A 15,126-nucleotide genomic window follows, 5' to 3' on the forward strand; every position below is an offset into this window, starting at 1 on the left:
ACACCCAACAATTGGTAAGATTAAAGGTATCAGCTATTGTTGACCTAAAGCAATAAATTCAATTTTGCCATGAGTCAGAAAGGGGGGAGCAGGAGGTTCCCCAGATACTAAAGATGGTGATAATGGTCGACCAAAACATAATTTACAATGGTATATCAGACACCCTATGAATATTAACACAGAAATCACCGACAAAACCATTCAGGCAATCAGCAGCTTCATGTATTCCTTCTGGCTGGCTTCAGAGCCTCCACCTGAAAAAGAAAAGAAAGCAAACTCGGTCCGTTTTAAGGGACCGGAGGCAGGTTATCATTAGAAAGATGGAATAATCCACCTCGTGTTAATCTTATATTCCTTCCTGTGAGCATCTTTTCCCTTCCAGGCATACTTATTCATTGGAGTTTCCAGTACCAGGGGTATGGCTCCCACAGTGAGGAGTTCAACCAAAACTGGTTGGCCCAGAAAACGTGACGGATTTTTAGGATCATCAGGGCTGTATGAGGCTGGCATAATGGTTGGGGCCTTCGGACAGAACGTGGTAATTTTCAGGCATCCGTTTATACCCCAACAACTGTTGACACTAGTCACTGCATCCCACAGCCATTTGGCCCATCCTGGCTTGTGTGGTTTAAGAAAGCGCTCCAACAAGCCATTTGTTCTTTCCACATACCCAACCTTCGCCCCCCCACTCACCATCAGAGGGCGAAGAATCTCGTTTCCCGCTGAATTTCGAGGGACATTTGTCTCTGATAAGGCGATTAAAGAGGGTGCATTCGGGGTAGTATTTTCAGAACCCATCTCTTTATCTGCTGGTTTATTAGGCCATCCCGATACCAAGTTTTCTAACTTGTCAGTTGGCAATCCATCCATTAAGTCACGCGGAATCCCCTTTTGCCATCCCTTTGCCCACAGACTCTTGCGCTTGTTTGGGATGTCCCTCCCTCCGGGTGGTTTAGCGAGGGGTGTTCCTCCATCACCCTCAGGATGTGGAACCATTTTTCCTTCAGCTCGCCTCAGGCCCCTAGAGTCTATTTTAGTGGCCGGAAGGTTAACAGGGCCATACTTGCACCTGTAATTGATCAATTCTTGGGCTACCTCCCCCCAAGTCCACATCTTCCTATCCGGGGGCCGGCAGTGCCAATCGGGCCTAAGTCCTTCTAAAGCAGCCACAACTCTCGCCCTCAGACATTGCCTATATTATCCCCTGTAATTGTATACCAATTGGCTTTAAGGAATCGGGGAGTCCTCTTATAAGGGGAGTCATTCGTTCAGGGTCTACCGGCATCATCATCCTGCCTAGGCTCCAACTTCCGATCATACATCATCTGCAAGCAAGCTGCCTTCTGCACACTTTCCACCAATTGATCAACCGTCCCCATGATTGTGAGGGGATCCCCCCCCTCCAAGGGGTTTAAACCCCCCGCCCAATAGGCTGCCCGCTCGGTTAAAGACCAAGGGGCGCGGTAATTCCCTGTAGTTAAAAATATTCCAGGTCCCCAATACCCCTCCGCCTCCTCTTCACTTAACAAAATCTGATCCCCCCAGATAACAATACTCTCCACACATACTCCGTCTCCGACTCCCTAAGGGTTCAACCAAAATGCTTTTTTAACTTCGCCAACTCGGGGGCGGTATAGGGGATCTCCTTGGTTGTAACTTGGGGGAACTGATCCTGATCATCATCATAAATATACTCAGCCTTAACCAAGGGTCGCAGCAAGAGTGGTTCTAATTTCTCTCCTTTTTCTCTCGCTGCCTGCAAGTTGTTAAAAGGATAACCAGTTTCTGATCCTGGGGGTATTTCCTCGTGGGCAGTGCCCGCAGAGAGTTGCTCCTTAAAAGCAATCTGCAGATGTTTCACCAGGTCTCTCTCTCCTTCAAGCTGTTCTTTTAATTCCGCCACTTGCCCCTGAAGGGACCGAACGAGGTTTTGGAGGGATTCAACAATTTGGGATTCCTCAACGCGACAGCGCTCCCTCGCCTCTACAGCAGCGGCTAAACTGGCACCGAGAACAGCACAAACAATCGCTTTTCCTCTTCCAGATCTCACTCTCGCATCCTTTTGCAAAGCACTCGTTCGATCAACCACACTCTGCAGGTTATACCAATTTCCCTGAGCCCAGTCCACTCCGGGTACAGAGGGTCGCGCACCATGTTTTTCCAAAAACTCAAACAGAACTTCTTTCCCCGAAGGAACAGTTTTAGTATCCCTCATCTTATAGAAAGCGGGGAAGCGGTCGTCTCAGGAAGGCAGCACGTAAGTTTCATAGTCCCGCACCCCTTACTTTCCTGAGAGGTCTCACGTAAAAAAACAGTATGGCACTCTTGTGTCAAGGGATCCTATCCGTGACGCCAATTTAAATGTCCCGATCCAATGTCGGGAGAGGTTTCGATACGATCCCAAAAGCGAGATTAAGACGCAAACGAGGTCAAATGCCGCATATCCTAAACAACATTTTATTATCAAAAGTAAAAAGCCCCTGCAAACCGGAGGCCTCCCTGGCCTTCCACGCCGCTCTTATCGTCTTCAGAGCAATCTTTGAGACAAGTGTTCTACAGTTCAGTCCTTCACACGTATTCAGAGGATGCTTTGGTTAGATAAGCAATCTTTGAGATTAATGTTCTACAGTTCAGTCTCTCACAATCCTCCTAAAACTGTGGGTCCTGACATACTCTGCAGTGAACTGACCTCTTAAAGCTGTTGCTAGGTATATTGTCTTTGTGGATGGCCTCAGGCAGAGATCCTGGGGCAAAGATGTGTGGAGGGGCTAATTCCTGACCACTCAAACCTAGTGAGCTCTGGACTGACCACAGCCTCCCTGCACAGCAGATGAAACATTAAAAACACATGCGCTCACACCAGTTTACACTTACATGCATATACATGGCATTTTCTCTGTTCAAAATACACGTACTAATGACATGGCTTTTCTTCCAGCCTTCAGAGAAGGGCTTTTTGTAACAGGAAGGTTATGCCATTCCCTGTCCCTAAGAAGAAAGGTTTAGAGAGCAAAGTCTGCTGAGATGGAGTTGAAGGAGTGTCTCCTTTGGAGGCAGCCAAATTTCTTGCTTTCCAAGTGCCCTCTCTTTGCAGACCCTGGGAGACGCTGTCCTCTTGAGGTGCCTGAGTTTCCTCTTGGATGTTCACTCCCAAAGGGAGCTAACATGCATACAGGATGTGTAATCAGTGGAGCCGGGCAAAACGAGGAGTGACCCGATTTGCCAAAGCAGGCACATTAGGCAGCTACTACCCTAATTACCTACTGGGTGGCTCAGTTTAGGCGATGTGACAATTTCCCAGTGATAGCAATTATCTTTCCGGCCTGCAATTCACTTTTTGGTGGGTTTATCAAGGCCGCCTAGATAAAATATGCACAAGCACATCTTGCCCATCCTCCACAACCAGGCTTCTCCTACCGACAGGTTAGCAGGCATCCTGCCATAGTTGGCAGCATTGGAAATGCTTTTCATCCTTGCTGCAGCAATGCAATGGTGGAGAGCTCACTTGTAAGTCCTTTAGACGACTTCTTGGTACCATTTTCTTGATCTGATTTCATCCATATTTTTTTGGAAAACAGTACGGAACAAACGCAGGGCTACGGCATGACCTTTGAAAAAAACAGAGAGATGCAGTGTCCTGATTTCAGCTGGGAAACTTTCTTCTTAGTAGCTGGTTGCTGACTGGGGTTAAAATACGACATGCAGACAGACAAGATTATGAATGCTGGTTTTTTTTTTCCACTTTGTCTCATTCCTGAAGCTGCCTTCAGCCATTTCTCTAAGAAAATACCGTTCTTAGTTTTAGTAGTATTACAGTAGCATTCAGCTAATGATTTTTAGGAAATGGTTACAGAGATATCTATTTGTCTCTGTGTGTGTATGTGAAAGAGAAATATGCCATTTATATAAAACATCCTGTCCATAGCTGTATCCAGTTAGTATTGGAAGACTGTTTATAGACTCAGTTGTACTCTGCTGGTGCTAAAATTGATTTCTTGGCAGAATTATTTTGCAATAGGATAAACCCACTAATTGCACACCTAAATAAAATTGAATTTTAACAAATCGAATGACTTTTATTTTACCTTGGATGATAATTTATTGACACAAATAGAACTCCTTAATTAAATTTGGCATAGCCAGGTCTGCTGAGGACACATTAAACCCTTTTGCCACGTGATTTTAGTGCTTTTTTTAAACTTTAGATGGTCCTGATATTCCTAGATTAAATTGTGTTTGTTACGGCTGTACAGCCAGTCAATTATTTTCACTATGCAGTTCTTAAGGATCCCACATGGATTTAGCATAGATCTTCTGTGAAGAAGGACTATTAATTTATAATTTCTCATTAAATACATCAGAGATTGAAATCCATTGTTGCTATTCTGGAAATAGATATCCTAATTCAGGAGTACCTAGCCTGCAATCTGTAAAAATGGAAGGAAAGTGAGGAGGACAGAATTACATTTATCACTATCTCTCGGAGTTCAGATCTCAATAAAGCTGGGAAAGTTTAGTAGAAAGAAAAACAGCTGCAGCATCACCAGTGCTCTCAGGGAAGCTGAAAACTCAGGGCCTCACCTACACCTCTACAGAGAGCGCCTCACCTTGAGAAGAAGCCAAGGAGGTGGTCCTGTCCTCTGCAGCAGACAGAGCAGAGTGATAATCCTTGTAAAATGGGGTCCAGGAGACCAGAGTTGGTCCCTGTGATCTTTTGCTTTGTGGAGTGCGATGGAAGCTTGAACCAGAGAGTAAATGTCCATAAATGTCCATAAATTTCCACTAAAGCTTGAACCAGAAGTGAATGTCCATAGGTCTGTTACCATATAACGAATAGGGTTGACACAACTGATACTCTGCTCTGCAGGACAAACCTCAGGAGGTCTCTACCAGCACCTTGGATCCCCAGCAGTGAGTACTGCCAACACCCCACCCCCTTGAAGTGCTGTGACTGTCACCAGCCAAGCAGGTGAAGAGCTAAGAGCCCTTCTAATGAAAGATCAGCAGATGTATTCTTGCTCACTAATAGGCCTGCCAAATCAAGGAGGGGAAAAAAAGCTTTAAAATTGAATTCTTCATTTCATACTTGGGACAAGAAGACAGGGTTTAAATTCTGATTTTGTTATTGTGCTTCACTCAAAATAATGACACATTTCTTCTTGATTCCTATATCCACACTGTGTTTAGATCTTATGTTCTTGTATTATGCAAGTACACATTGGTATTACACCCAGATCTTTACATTCAGAATAAATACAAGAGAAAGACTGCAGCTAAAACAGCCATGAAACAAAGATACATGCAATATCAGAGTATACATATCAGACTTCAGTTAAGGTTTCCCCCCTTCCTCATTTTGCAAACATATTACTAAATTGTTTCTAAACAATGAGATATCTGGTTTTGTCTCTGCTCTGGGAATGACCTCTTTGGTTTGAGGGGAATACTGCCCAAGCAGGCTAGAAGGTTTGAAAATCTTCTCTGGGTCAAACAGGATAGCAGGACTTTGGACTATACCGAAACGGCACAGGTTTATTCACAGGTAAATACCTTGGGGTACTTGGGGGTCACTGGTTACTGCCATCTTCTGCCGATAGCATCCTCTCTTGCTTTCTCCCAGTTTATGACTCCGTTTTGAAGTCTGTCAGCCTGATACTTTTTGTGCCGTTCACTGTCTTTCCTTTAGTACTACAGCAGGCAGAAACCATCAAGCAGCTCAAAACAACCTCCTTAGGTTTTCAGAACAAAGCTATTAGCCAAGGAAAAGCACAACTTCTTCCCTCCCTTATCCATCTGGTGCCTGCTCTGCAGGGGTGAAAACTCTCAGTGCATAATACACTGACAGGGTACTAAGAGGGTGGCCTTTGTTATGAGGGAGGAATTCATATTTGTATGACTTTAAGAATTTTTTCTTCCCTTCATTTCTACTGTATTTTGAAGTGGGCTACGTACCTGCATTTGGCAACAGAGACAAGGGAGAAGGAGGCAGGGGTGAGGAATGAAACGATAAACAAGCCAGCCCAAGACAGCCCCTTGTTGTAGCCTTCCTACTTTGGTACATGCTCATATTTTTTAGAGTACAGCACATTGAAGTTGATTGTTTTGGCTGCTCTTGCTCCTGGTTCTTGGCTCCCGTCCTGGCTTCTGGAGTACCGGGAAGAGTCCACCCGCTGCCAAGCTTGCAGGCACAGCGCATGGGAGCTCACCAGCATCGTCTGCCCTCTGAAAAGCTAGTCCTCTGCTGGGCACATGGGGGGAATTGGGTCTCAGGTGAGGTGACAGGGCTGCCAACTCCCACTGGGGGTTCCAGGGGAGTGGATGGCACAAAATGGATATGGAAAGCCAAGGCTGATGCTCAATCCCTTGTTTAAAAAAATGAATAATTAAAGAACTTATTATAAAAAAAGGGGGGGGGGGGGGGGAAGAAGTCAAACCACATTCTTTCCCAAACAGGTATAATATAAAGTTCTGGAAAATTTCTGAAGATATCTCAGTTAAAATACCTAGAACAGAAATTTTTTAACTGTCTCCTGGCACTCAGTGGGTAAATAGCAGCTGTTGTCTGCTTGTTGTCCTTTTCTTCTCTCTCTTTCAGATCTGTCTGCTCACCTGATTCTCTCTGTGGCCTGTTAACTCTGAAACTTACTGTTGTCATTCAGGTCCAGCTAGAGTGCTATGTCCTGTGTGGGACATTGCACTTTGAGAAGAGCAAAGCCTGACTGAAGAAGGTCCAGGAGCCCGCAATGAGATATGTCTTCTGAAGAAAGATTGAACTAACCGGAATTGAGGGGGATATATGATAATTACCTTCAAGAATGTAAAAGGCTACTGTGAGGGGAAGGAAATACAGTCACAGAAAAACAGAATTGCTGAGATTGGCAGGGACCTCTGGAGAACATCTAATCCAAGCCCCTGTTATGAGTATGGTCAGCTAAAGCAGGTTGCTCAGGGCTGGGTTTTGAATATCTCCGAGGATGGAGACACCACAACCTCTCTGGCAAACCTGTGCCAGTGTTCAATCACCCTCAGAAAGGTTTTGTTCTTAAATTTAAATGGAATTTCCTGTGTTTCAGTTTGTTCCCATTTCTTCCTTTCCTGTCACTGGGCATGACTGAGAAGAGTCTGGCTCTGTCTTCTTTACTGCTTCCGAACAGGTATTTATACACATGGAGAAGATCCCTTTGAGCTTTCTCTTCTCCAGGTTGAACAGGCCCATCTCTCTCAGCCTGTCCTCATATGTCAGATGCTCCCATCTCTTAATCATCTTTGTGGCCCATCACTGGACTTGCTCCAGGATGTCTACATCTCTCTTTTACTGGGAAGCCCAGACCTGGACGGAGCACTCCAGATATGTCTCACCAGGGCTGAGCAGAGGTGAAGGATCACCTCCCTTGACCTGCTGGTAATGCTTTTCCTAACAACGCAGACCACAAGGCTTTGGGCTTTCTTTTCTGCAAAGTGACATTGCTGGCTCAAGGTCAACTTGGTGTTCACCAGGACCCCCAGGTCCTTTTCTGCCAAGCTGCTTTCCATCCAGTCGGCCCCCAGCCTCTACTGGGGCATGGGGTTATTACTTCCCAGGGGGAGGATTTTGCTCTTCCTTTTGTTGAACTTCATGTGATTCCTGTCAGCCCATTTCTCAAGCCTGTCGAGGTCCCTCTGGATGGCAGCACAACCTTCTGGTGTATCAGCTGCTTCTTGCAGTTTTGTGTCATCTGCAGACTTGCTGAGGGTATACTCTGTGCCAGCATTGAGGTGTTAAGCAGCCCAGGCCCTTGCATCAGCCCCTGGGGCTCACCACTGGTGACTGGCCTCCGGTCGTACTTCCTGCCGCTGATTGCAATCCTTCGAGCCTGGCAGTTCAGCCAGCTTTCAGTTCATCTCACTGTCCACTTCTCTAGCTTGTACTTTATCAGTTCTTCATCATATAATCTATTTGTCAGCTCTGTAGCGAATAGGACAAGAAGTCATAGCCGTATATTGCAGCAAGGGAGATTGATATTAGACAAAAGAAAAAAGCTTTCCAATGTTGGTGACAGTGAAGCACTGGGACAGGTTTTGTGATGAGGTAGTAGATGAAATAGATGACCCATTAAGGTCATCTCCAGACTTTTTTTCCTTGATCCTTAATAAGATTTTCAGAAATATCAACTGTGTGTATTTATCCCTCCGAATGAGCTCAAGTGGGACTTCATTAAGTGAATGCTCCCAGTGACTGCTCAGGAAAGGGGTGAGAGGTAAAAAAGTGGAAAGACAGTTCCAGTTTAGTGCAGATGTACACCCTGAGGTGGGACCTACCTCAGTTGTTTATTTGCTAGATTAATTAGATCACATGAGTTTAAGAAAGAGGAAAACAGAAATAACCATTATGGCTTATCCTCCTGTGGAGAGGAATAGAGGCTGGGGCTTGGGAACAAAATCCTTTTCTTTTTTCCTCGCATGGAAGCAGGAGTGCCTGTGTCTCTGGCCCAGATGGAGAAGTGATTGTCAGCAGCAGGAGAAGATGGAGGGTGCAGATTGCCCTGCAGTCCTGGAGGTGAGGGATGTACCGCTGGTGCCTATAAATAGAAAACTTCTCTCTCTAGGAGCACCACTGCAGCTGATAAGGTGGATATAAACAAACTCAGAGCACAGGCACGCGGCTGAATGTGATGAAGGGAAACACATCTTTACTCAAGTGGAAGTCCAGCTGGCTTCAGTCTACACCTTCACACCTGTCATTTACCTCCTTCCCATGCTTGCAAGACAGGGGTCCCTTTTTCGAACTTAATGGGCTTCCCAGACTGTGAATATGGCATGGTTTCTGCACCAGCATACTGGAAGATAGCTCCACACAGCCGGTATCTCTGCTTACTTTGCAATAGCTTCCCTTGAGCTGGTAGGAGAAATGATGCATGTTTCACACAACTCCCCTGGGCTCACCCCCTTCTTCCTTTAAACCTTTGTTCAGGTCCAGGAACGAGATAAGCAAAGAAAGTGCAGAACTTTCTTCTCTCTCTGATTCCTGTCTGAGGTAAATGGGCATCTGGGCAGCCTCTGATGGGGCAAATAGGTTGTGAAGAGAGGCAGGAAGAGGCACTGCCTAATTAAAAAACATAGACAAACACGTTGTTCAGTTTGTCTATGTGCAATTTCTTCTTAGAAGCGAAAACACAGAGTAAGATGTGCTGGTTTGGAGGCACAGTGGTAGGGTGGTGGTGCAGGAGCAGATGACACAAGCTGAGGTTTTCTCCTTAGCTCCGACCCAGAGTTTTGGTGCAAGTTGGGACTTGCATGTTCATGGCTTTGGTTGTGCATGTGAGAGAAAGGGATGGCCGACACCATTAAGGGAATCTGAATCAGAAGTGATTCCTTGTGAAGTACTCAGATATTTCACGAGTGCCATAAAACAATTTGAAAAGAAACAAAAGTGAAATATGAGGCTGGATGAAGGGGAAAGGACAATGTAGTGATGCACTCGCTTTTAAGGTCAGAAGAGACCATTATGGCAATTCAGTCAGACTTCTGCCATAGCACAGACCTCAGGACTTCACTGAACTAATTCCTGCTTCAGAGCAAGAGCTGTGGTGGAGCTAGAGCATGTATCTCAAGAGAAACTGCACAACTTGATCTTTGAGGGAGAATGTAATGAAAGAATCCACCATTGCCCTCGGTAAGTTGTCCCTTCTCTATTAAATATACATTTCTCATTCTTATTTGTCTTGGTTCGGCTCCTGACAGTCTAACTTATTTCATGCTGGTATGCTGGCTAGAGGAGCACACTGTTATCCTGCTTCTGTTCCCTGGGCATGAGACTCTAAGCATCACTAAAGGCACTGCATAGATTTTTTTATTTATTAAGCTAACTAACTCCATTGAGCCCTAAAGCCATGGGTGAACCAGGAGACCCAGGAGCGCTCTCTCTCTTGATTCTGGGTGAGTGCCTGGGCTGTGACCTGATTTCGCACAGAGGTGCACGCAGCCTGTCCCTGCCACCGCTCTCTGTGCTCTGCTTCTGCACCAGAAAAGCCCAGGTGAACTGACTGAGCAGAAAGCCCTTTCACCTGTCTCCCCAAGGGGGATGGGAAGGGGCCGAGGACCCTACGATGTACCATAGGATGTAGGCCCAAGGTGAGCTAGGTGGATGCACAGAATATCCCACCCTAACGTACGCTCAGCAACCTTTCAACATTTTTTCAGGCTCATCACTGAGCTCTCCCTAGGGTTTCAGCCTGCCCCTGTGGACCCCATCTCCAGATACACTGTCCCAAGGCTGGTCATGCTGGTGCTGAGCACAACGGTATTGAAACTTCCTGAGGTAAAATGACAAGCAAATGTTCTGCAGTTTTCTCTCCAGATTTGATTTTGATTTCATTTGAATGGTTCTGTGCCTAATTGCTTGCCTATAGTGAAAACTTAATGTGTTGATTTTTCAAGGGCTACAGAGCAGCACTTGGAGAACAATCAGTCAGATATTTTGTCACATCCCAGGCAGCCCTAGCAGCATTTGCCTGAAATGAAATGTAACATCTCTACACTGCAGGCAATATTTTTGCTGATAATGCTTCTGCATATCTTGCTAAATAAAAATAGATCCCTCCTTTTTTGGTTTAGATATCAGTTAAAAGCAAAACCAAAACCCCACTTGCATTAAGATGACACAGTACCAAACTGGAAGCTGAAGTCGTCCTCCACTTTTGACTGCGGTCACATCAGGTCCCAGACTTGATCCTGAGCCATCTGCTAATTGCTGCGGTTTTGCAATCATATATCCCAAAGCTAATTAGGTTGGAAGAAGCTGTTGGAACATGGATTCATCCTTGGAAATCACATAGCATCTCTGTTAATGGGCACTGCAGATTGCTAAGCTGCTCCAGCCTTTGCCACAGGATAGTGTCCTGACTTTTAAAGACTTCTTACACCCTGGGGTGTTGAGTAACTTTGGAGGATGCTGCAAGCTAAGGGAAGCCCTGAGGCCATCTGTCCTTAATACCGGACTCAAGGCCTGTAGAGACACTGAACCTGTGGGCAAGATGGGCAAGCCCCCTAGAGCACCCAGGAACCCCGTATCAGAGCATGCCAGCAATTTGCCTGCCAGCATGTGGGAACTGCTTGTCAGGCAGTTACGGGGCACACAGTGCGTGGGATGCAGGGTAGGCCATGCTCTGGGATGTTCTGGAGGTTCCTCTGTCCTGCAGTTGCCAAAGCCCAAACTGCAGCACTGCTTTGCACCCCAAACCACTGCCAGGCACGCTAAGAAAAGGCAGAGGCTAAATGCAGAGCACGTTCAAACCAAAGTGGGATGTTCAGATTACTGAAAGCCTGTGTGTGTCCCTTTGAATGCAGTGGCAACAACAGCACAAAGCATTCCTGGTGCTGCTGTACCAGCCTCCTCGGGGGCCTTTGTCCTAGACACGGGTCTGTCACGGGTATTAGAAACATCAGACTAAACAAAACGTGATGGAAAGATAGGCACTGATGTGTCATCATCTTCTGCTGTTATAACCAGTGTTCTTATGATCTCCATTACTCCGATGCCCCATTTGACTCAGTCTTTTAAGGTACTTGTCCTCACAACACCCCAGTGAGGTAAGGGAAGTGCTGCAGATGGGCACAAACACCACACCTGTGTTAATAATAGTAACAAACATTCCCAGAGCTGTCTGGTACCCCGAGGCCAGAAGCACCATGTGGGCTGTGATGGCTAACAGGGTCACCCCTGAATGGGACCACAAGTTAGTAGGCATAGGCTGTGGCATGAACTGTGTCCCATGGGCAAGCCACATGCCTCTTGCATGTCCCCCAGTCTCTTCTCCCCTGCCCCATGCATGAGGCACCACGACATGCTCAGGCTCTGAAACTGGGCTCTGCAGGCTTCACCCCCAGGTTAGCAGTTTCTGGTTAAGTGGGTGCTGCGTCTGCCTTTGCTATTTCCCCAGGCCCGGGAGAAGGGGACAGCTGCCTCCTTTGGGTTGGAGCCAGCAGAGGCACAGCTGGCCACATCAGATGAATCCCATCCCAGCAGAGAAGAGAGATGCCACCTCTGTAGACTAGCAATCTCTGACTCCTTCTGACCAGGTACAAGCAGTGTGGGGTCAGCAGGTAGGTTTGGAGTGGGGTGGGGCAGTTGGAGGCTGTTGGACAAACTGCCCTCTCACAACTGCTCCGTGGGGCATCCTCACAGAGCATACCTTCTACAAGGCTCTGGGTTTTCTTTCTCTTCCCACAGCACCACTTAACTGGTCTCAGGATGAGGTTGAGGTGGAGTCAGGCTGCCTCTCCTGGAACAGGTCCCTGTGCTTTTGCTGTTTGCAGCCTGTGCTGTACAGGCAGGGATGTAGTGCCTACTGCTGCTATCAGTGCCCAACCAGCAAGCAGAGGATGCTTTCGGAGGAGCACGAGTTGCTCTGTGAAAGGCTCCTGCCTGGCCACACTGAAGAGTGCTGGGCTGCTCTGCTCTTTACTCACTAGCCATGTTGGTAGGTTATCACCTGAAGGATAAAGTATATCTCCTTTGGATGACCTTAAACATCATGCAATAGTAAAAACCCAATGTCCCAGGTGTTGCAACAAACCATGTTGAGACAGATTCACATGCACAAAGATGTATTAGCAGGGTCCATAGCCGATGGGATACCTCAGTTCTCATTGCAAAAGTTACTTTTTGGGGAAAATAAAAAAAAGAGAGAAAAAAAGGAAAGGGGAAGAGGAAGGGGAAGGAAAAAGGAAAAGAAAAGGGAAAGAAGGGAAAGGGAAAGGTAAATTCTCCCCAATGTCAAGCCAGGAAAAGACATCCCATTTACCCCATGTACATGCTGGCCATGAGTGGAAGGTAGTTCCCAGCTTGGTGACACAGTAGGTTGTTGGACAGATGTGGTCCCAAGCTACTCAGGTTTTGTCTGATGCAGTTGCTGTGGAAGACGGTCAGTTGAGGAAATGGTGGGCTGTGTCTGACATCCTCTGCATCCACACCAGTGATGTAGAGGGTTCCAGTTCCTCACAAGGGTTACGAAGAGGGGTGCTTGAACTTAGGTGGACAGGATCTCTGGTCTTGGGCCAGGTTTGCTAAGGGGCATGGCGGCAGTCCCTCTCTCACAGAGCCGGTACAGTTTGGTGTCAGATGCATTCCTGGTGAACAGGTGGTTCTGGCTGAACACTTGCATGTAAGCCATGTTGAGCTGGGTCATTTTGTCCCCACTCTGGGCACTGGGCTTGTGGAAGCCTCGCCTTCATTTCCCTCAGTCTAAAAGCAGATAGTGAGAGACTCCACCATTCTTGCTCAACTTGGTTCTTCTTAGATTGCAATAAGAATAGCCATGTTGATTGCTCCCATGATCCTGCTATAACCAAGTGCAGTGGTCTTGTCTAATTAAAAAAATGGCAAAAAGCAGCTCCTACTAGTGAGTTTTTTTAACAGGATGATGCTGCGTTCAGAGTGCTTTGAGGACTGGTGTGAGAGCAAGAAAGTTGCATGAGGAGAAATTCTGCTGGAGGACAGTGCAGGAGGACATACCAAAGTGGCACACTCTGTATCGCTTCCTACGTTACCTGGCCCAGGCCATGCTTAGACAGTGCTTAGGAATTGCTTAAGTGCTACCTGGCACAAGCCAAAAGCATGATGGTCATAATTTAACAGAAAAGGCAAATGTGCTCTGGCTTCTAGGCCCTCATCTCATTTAGGTTTTTTGGGCAGAGATATAAGCAGAGAAGCTACGTCTCATTTTCCTACAGATATTGCCCTCCCTCCCACTGATCTCAGATTCAGCCAGACACTCTAGGTAAGCACACAAATATTTTTGTAGACCTTGCCCCAACCATGTGGCCACCGTCGTGTGGGAAGTATGTGACAGAGGAAGAAACTTAGCCTGTGTCAGTCTGGCTGCTGTACTCGGGCTGCTCACGTGGGTTCAGCGAGGTACCAGAAACAGGCAAGGTGGGACCTGAGCTCGTCGTGCAGCCTCCTCAGGGCAGGGGTCTGTCTTTTCTTCATTTGTCTGCAAAGCACATAGCTGTGGCCTTCTGTAAATAATGCATAACATGCATAGTCATATTTTCTACATGTCCCTGCCCGCACAGATGGCGTCAATGGGAAAATGTCATTGCTGATCATTAAAAGACAACAAACTCTTCAATTACCAAAATAAATAAGTGGTATATTGTTGGCTCTTACAGTGAGTAGGATCCTACATGTTTGGGTTTTTTTCCCCATGTATGCACCTTCAGCAAATTGATTTGATAAAACCCAGTTCCAGACATCACCTTATTTCAAGTTCAGTTACCTAGGAAACAGCAGTGTACTGCTGGGACGAGCTGCCCGCTCCTACTCTGGTTGGAGCTGTTACACACATCAGCTCTTCCTTCAGAAAGAGCAGAATGCCGCTGATGCTGACTTCTAGTCCTTTTATGCAGATACAGGCTGCGTATGCATGCGAAGAGAGTCCCACAGTTACAAATGCCCGTGGGAGGGAGACACACATGCTATCCATGCATACGTCTGTGTATTAAAAACTGCTCATTTAACTGTGAGACTGCATTTGGGTGTTGTACATATCTATAGCATATGAATGTATAGATGTATGCACTAGCTGTGTGTACATATGCATGTGTACACATATGCGTACGCAGAGTGGCTGGTTTGTATGTGTGTGCTTATACATGTAGGTGCTGCTTCTCAGGAAATGACTAAAGTTATCAGGGCTTCCACAAAATGGTAATTTTATTTGAGGATCTGAGGTAACGTGGTCTCTTTTTTTTCAGAGGACTCATTTGTGGAAGGTGAGGTCATCTACTTTGGGACAACAAGGCCTTTGCACTCTCTGCTCTGCATTTTCTGAAAAATGAGGCCCTTGAAGAGCAGCTCTAGCACGTCACAGTGGTACTTGCAAAATGGTTGGATGGCAAAAAGCCCAAGCGCCACAGTTATTTTGTGAAATGCTTGATTTTACCAGATTACTGTAACGTGTCCACAACAGCGGCATGTCTCTCAGGTGTGAGATATTCAGCTGCACAGTGGCCTAGGGACATGGGAGGCTCAGGCGCTGGGCTGAAGGTGGAAGGTGTAAGGGAAGAGGTAGGGGAATGCCTTTTCCTTCCTTGCACCAGGGCCCAGGAGCTACACCTCACCATGGGGATGCAAACACATACATA

General features: G+C 46.5%; 1 pseudogene; it reads right to left on the minus strand.

The window, feature by feature from the left end:
* Positions 1-218: 218 nt before the first annotated feature.
* On the minus strand, positions 219-13,151 carry LOC142079765 (uncharacterized; annotated as a pseudogene).
* Between the last annotated feature and the right edge of the window lie 1,975 nt (positions 13,152-15,126).

The sequence above is a fragment of the Calonectris borealis genome, chromosome 2, assembly GCF_964195595.1.
Source record: "Calonectris borealis chromosome 2, bCalBor7.hap1.2, whole genome shotgun sequence".
Classification (NCBI taxonomy): Eukaryota; Metazoa; Chordata; class Aves; order Procellariiformes; family Procellariidae; genus Calonectris; species Calonectris borealis.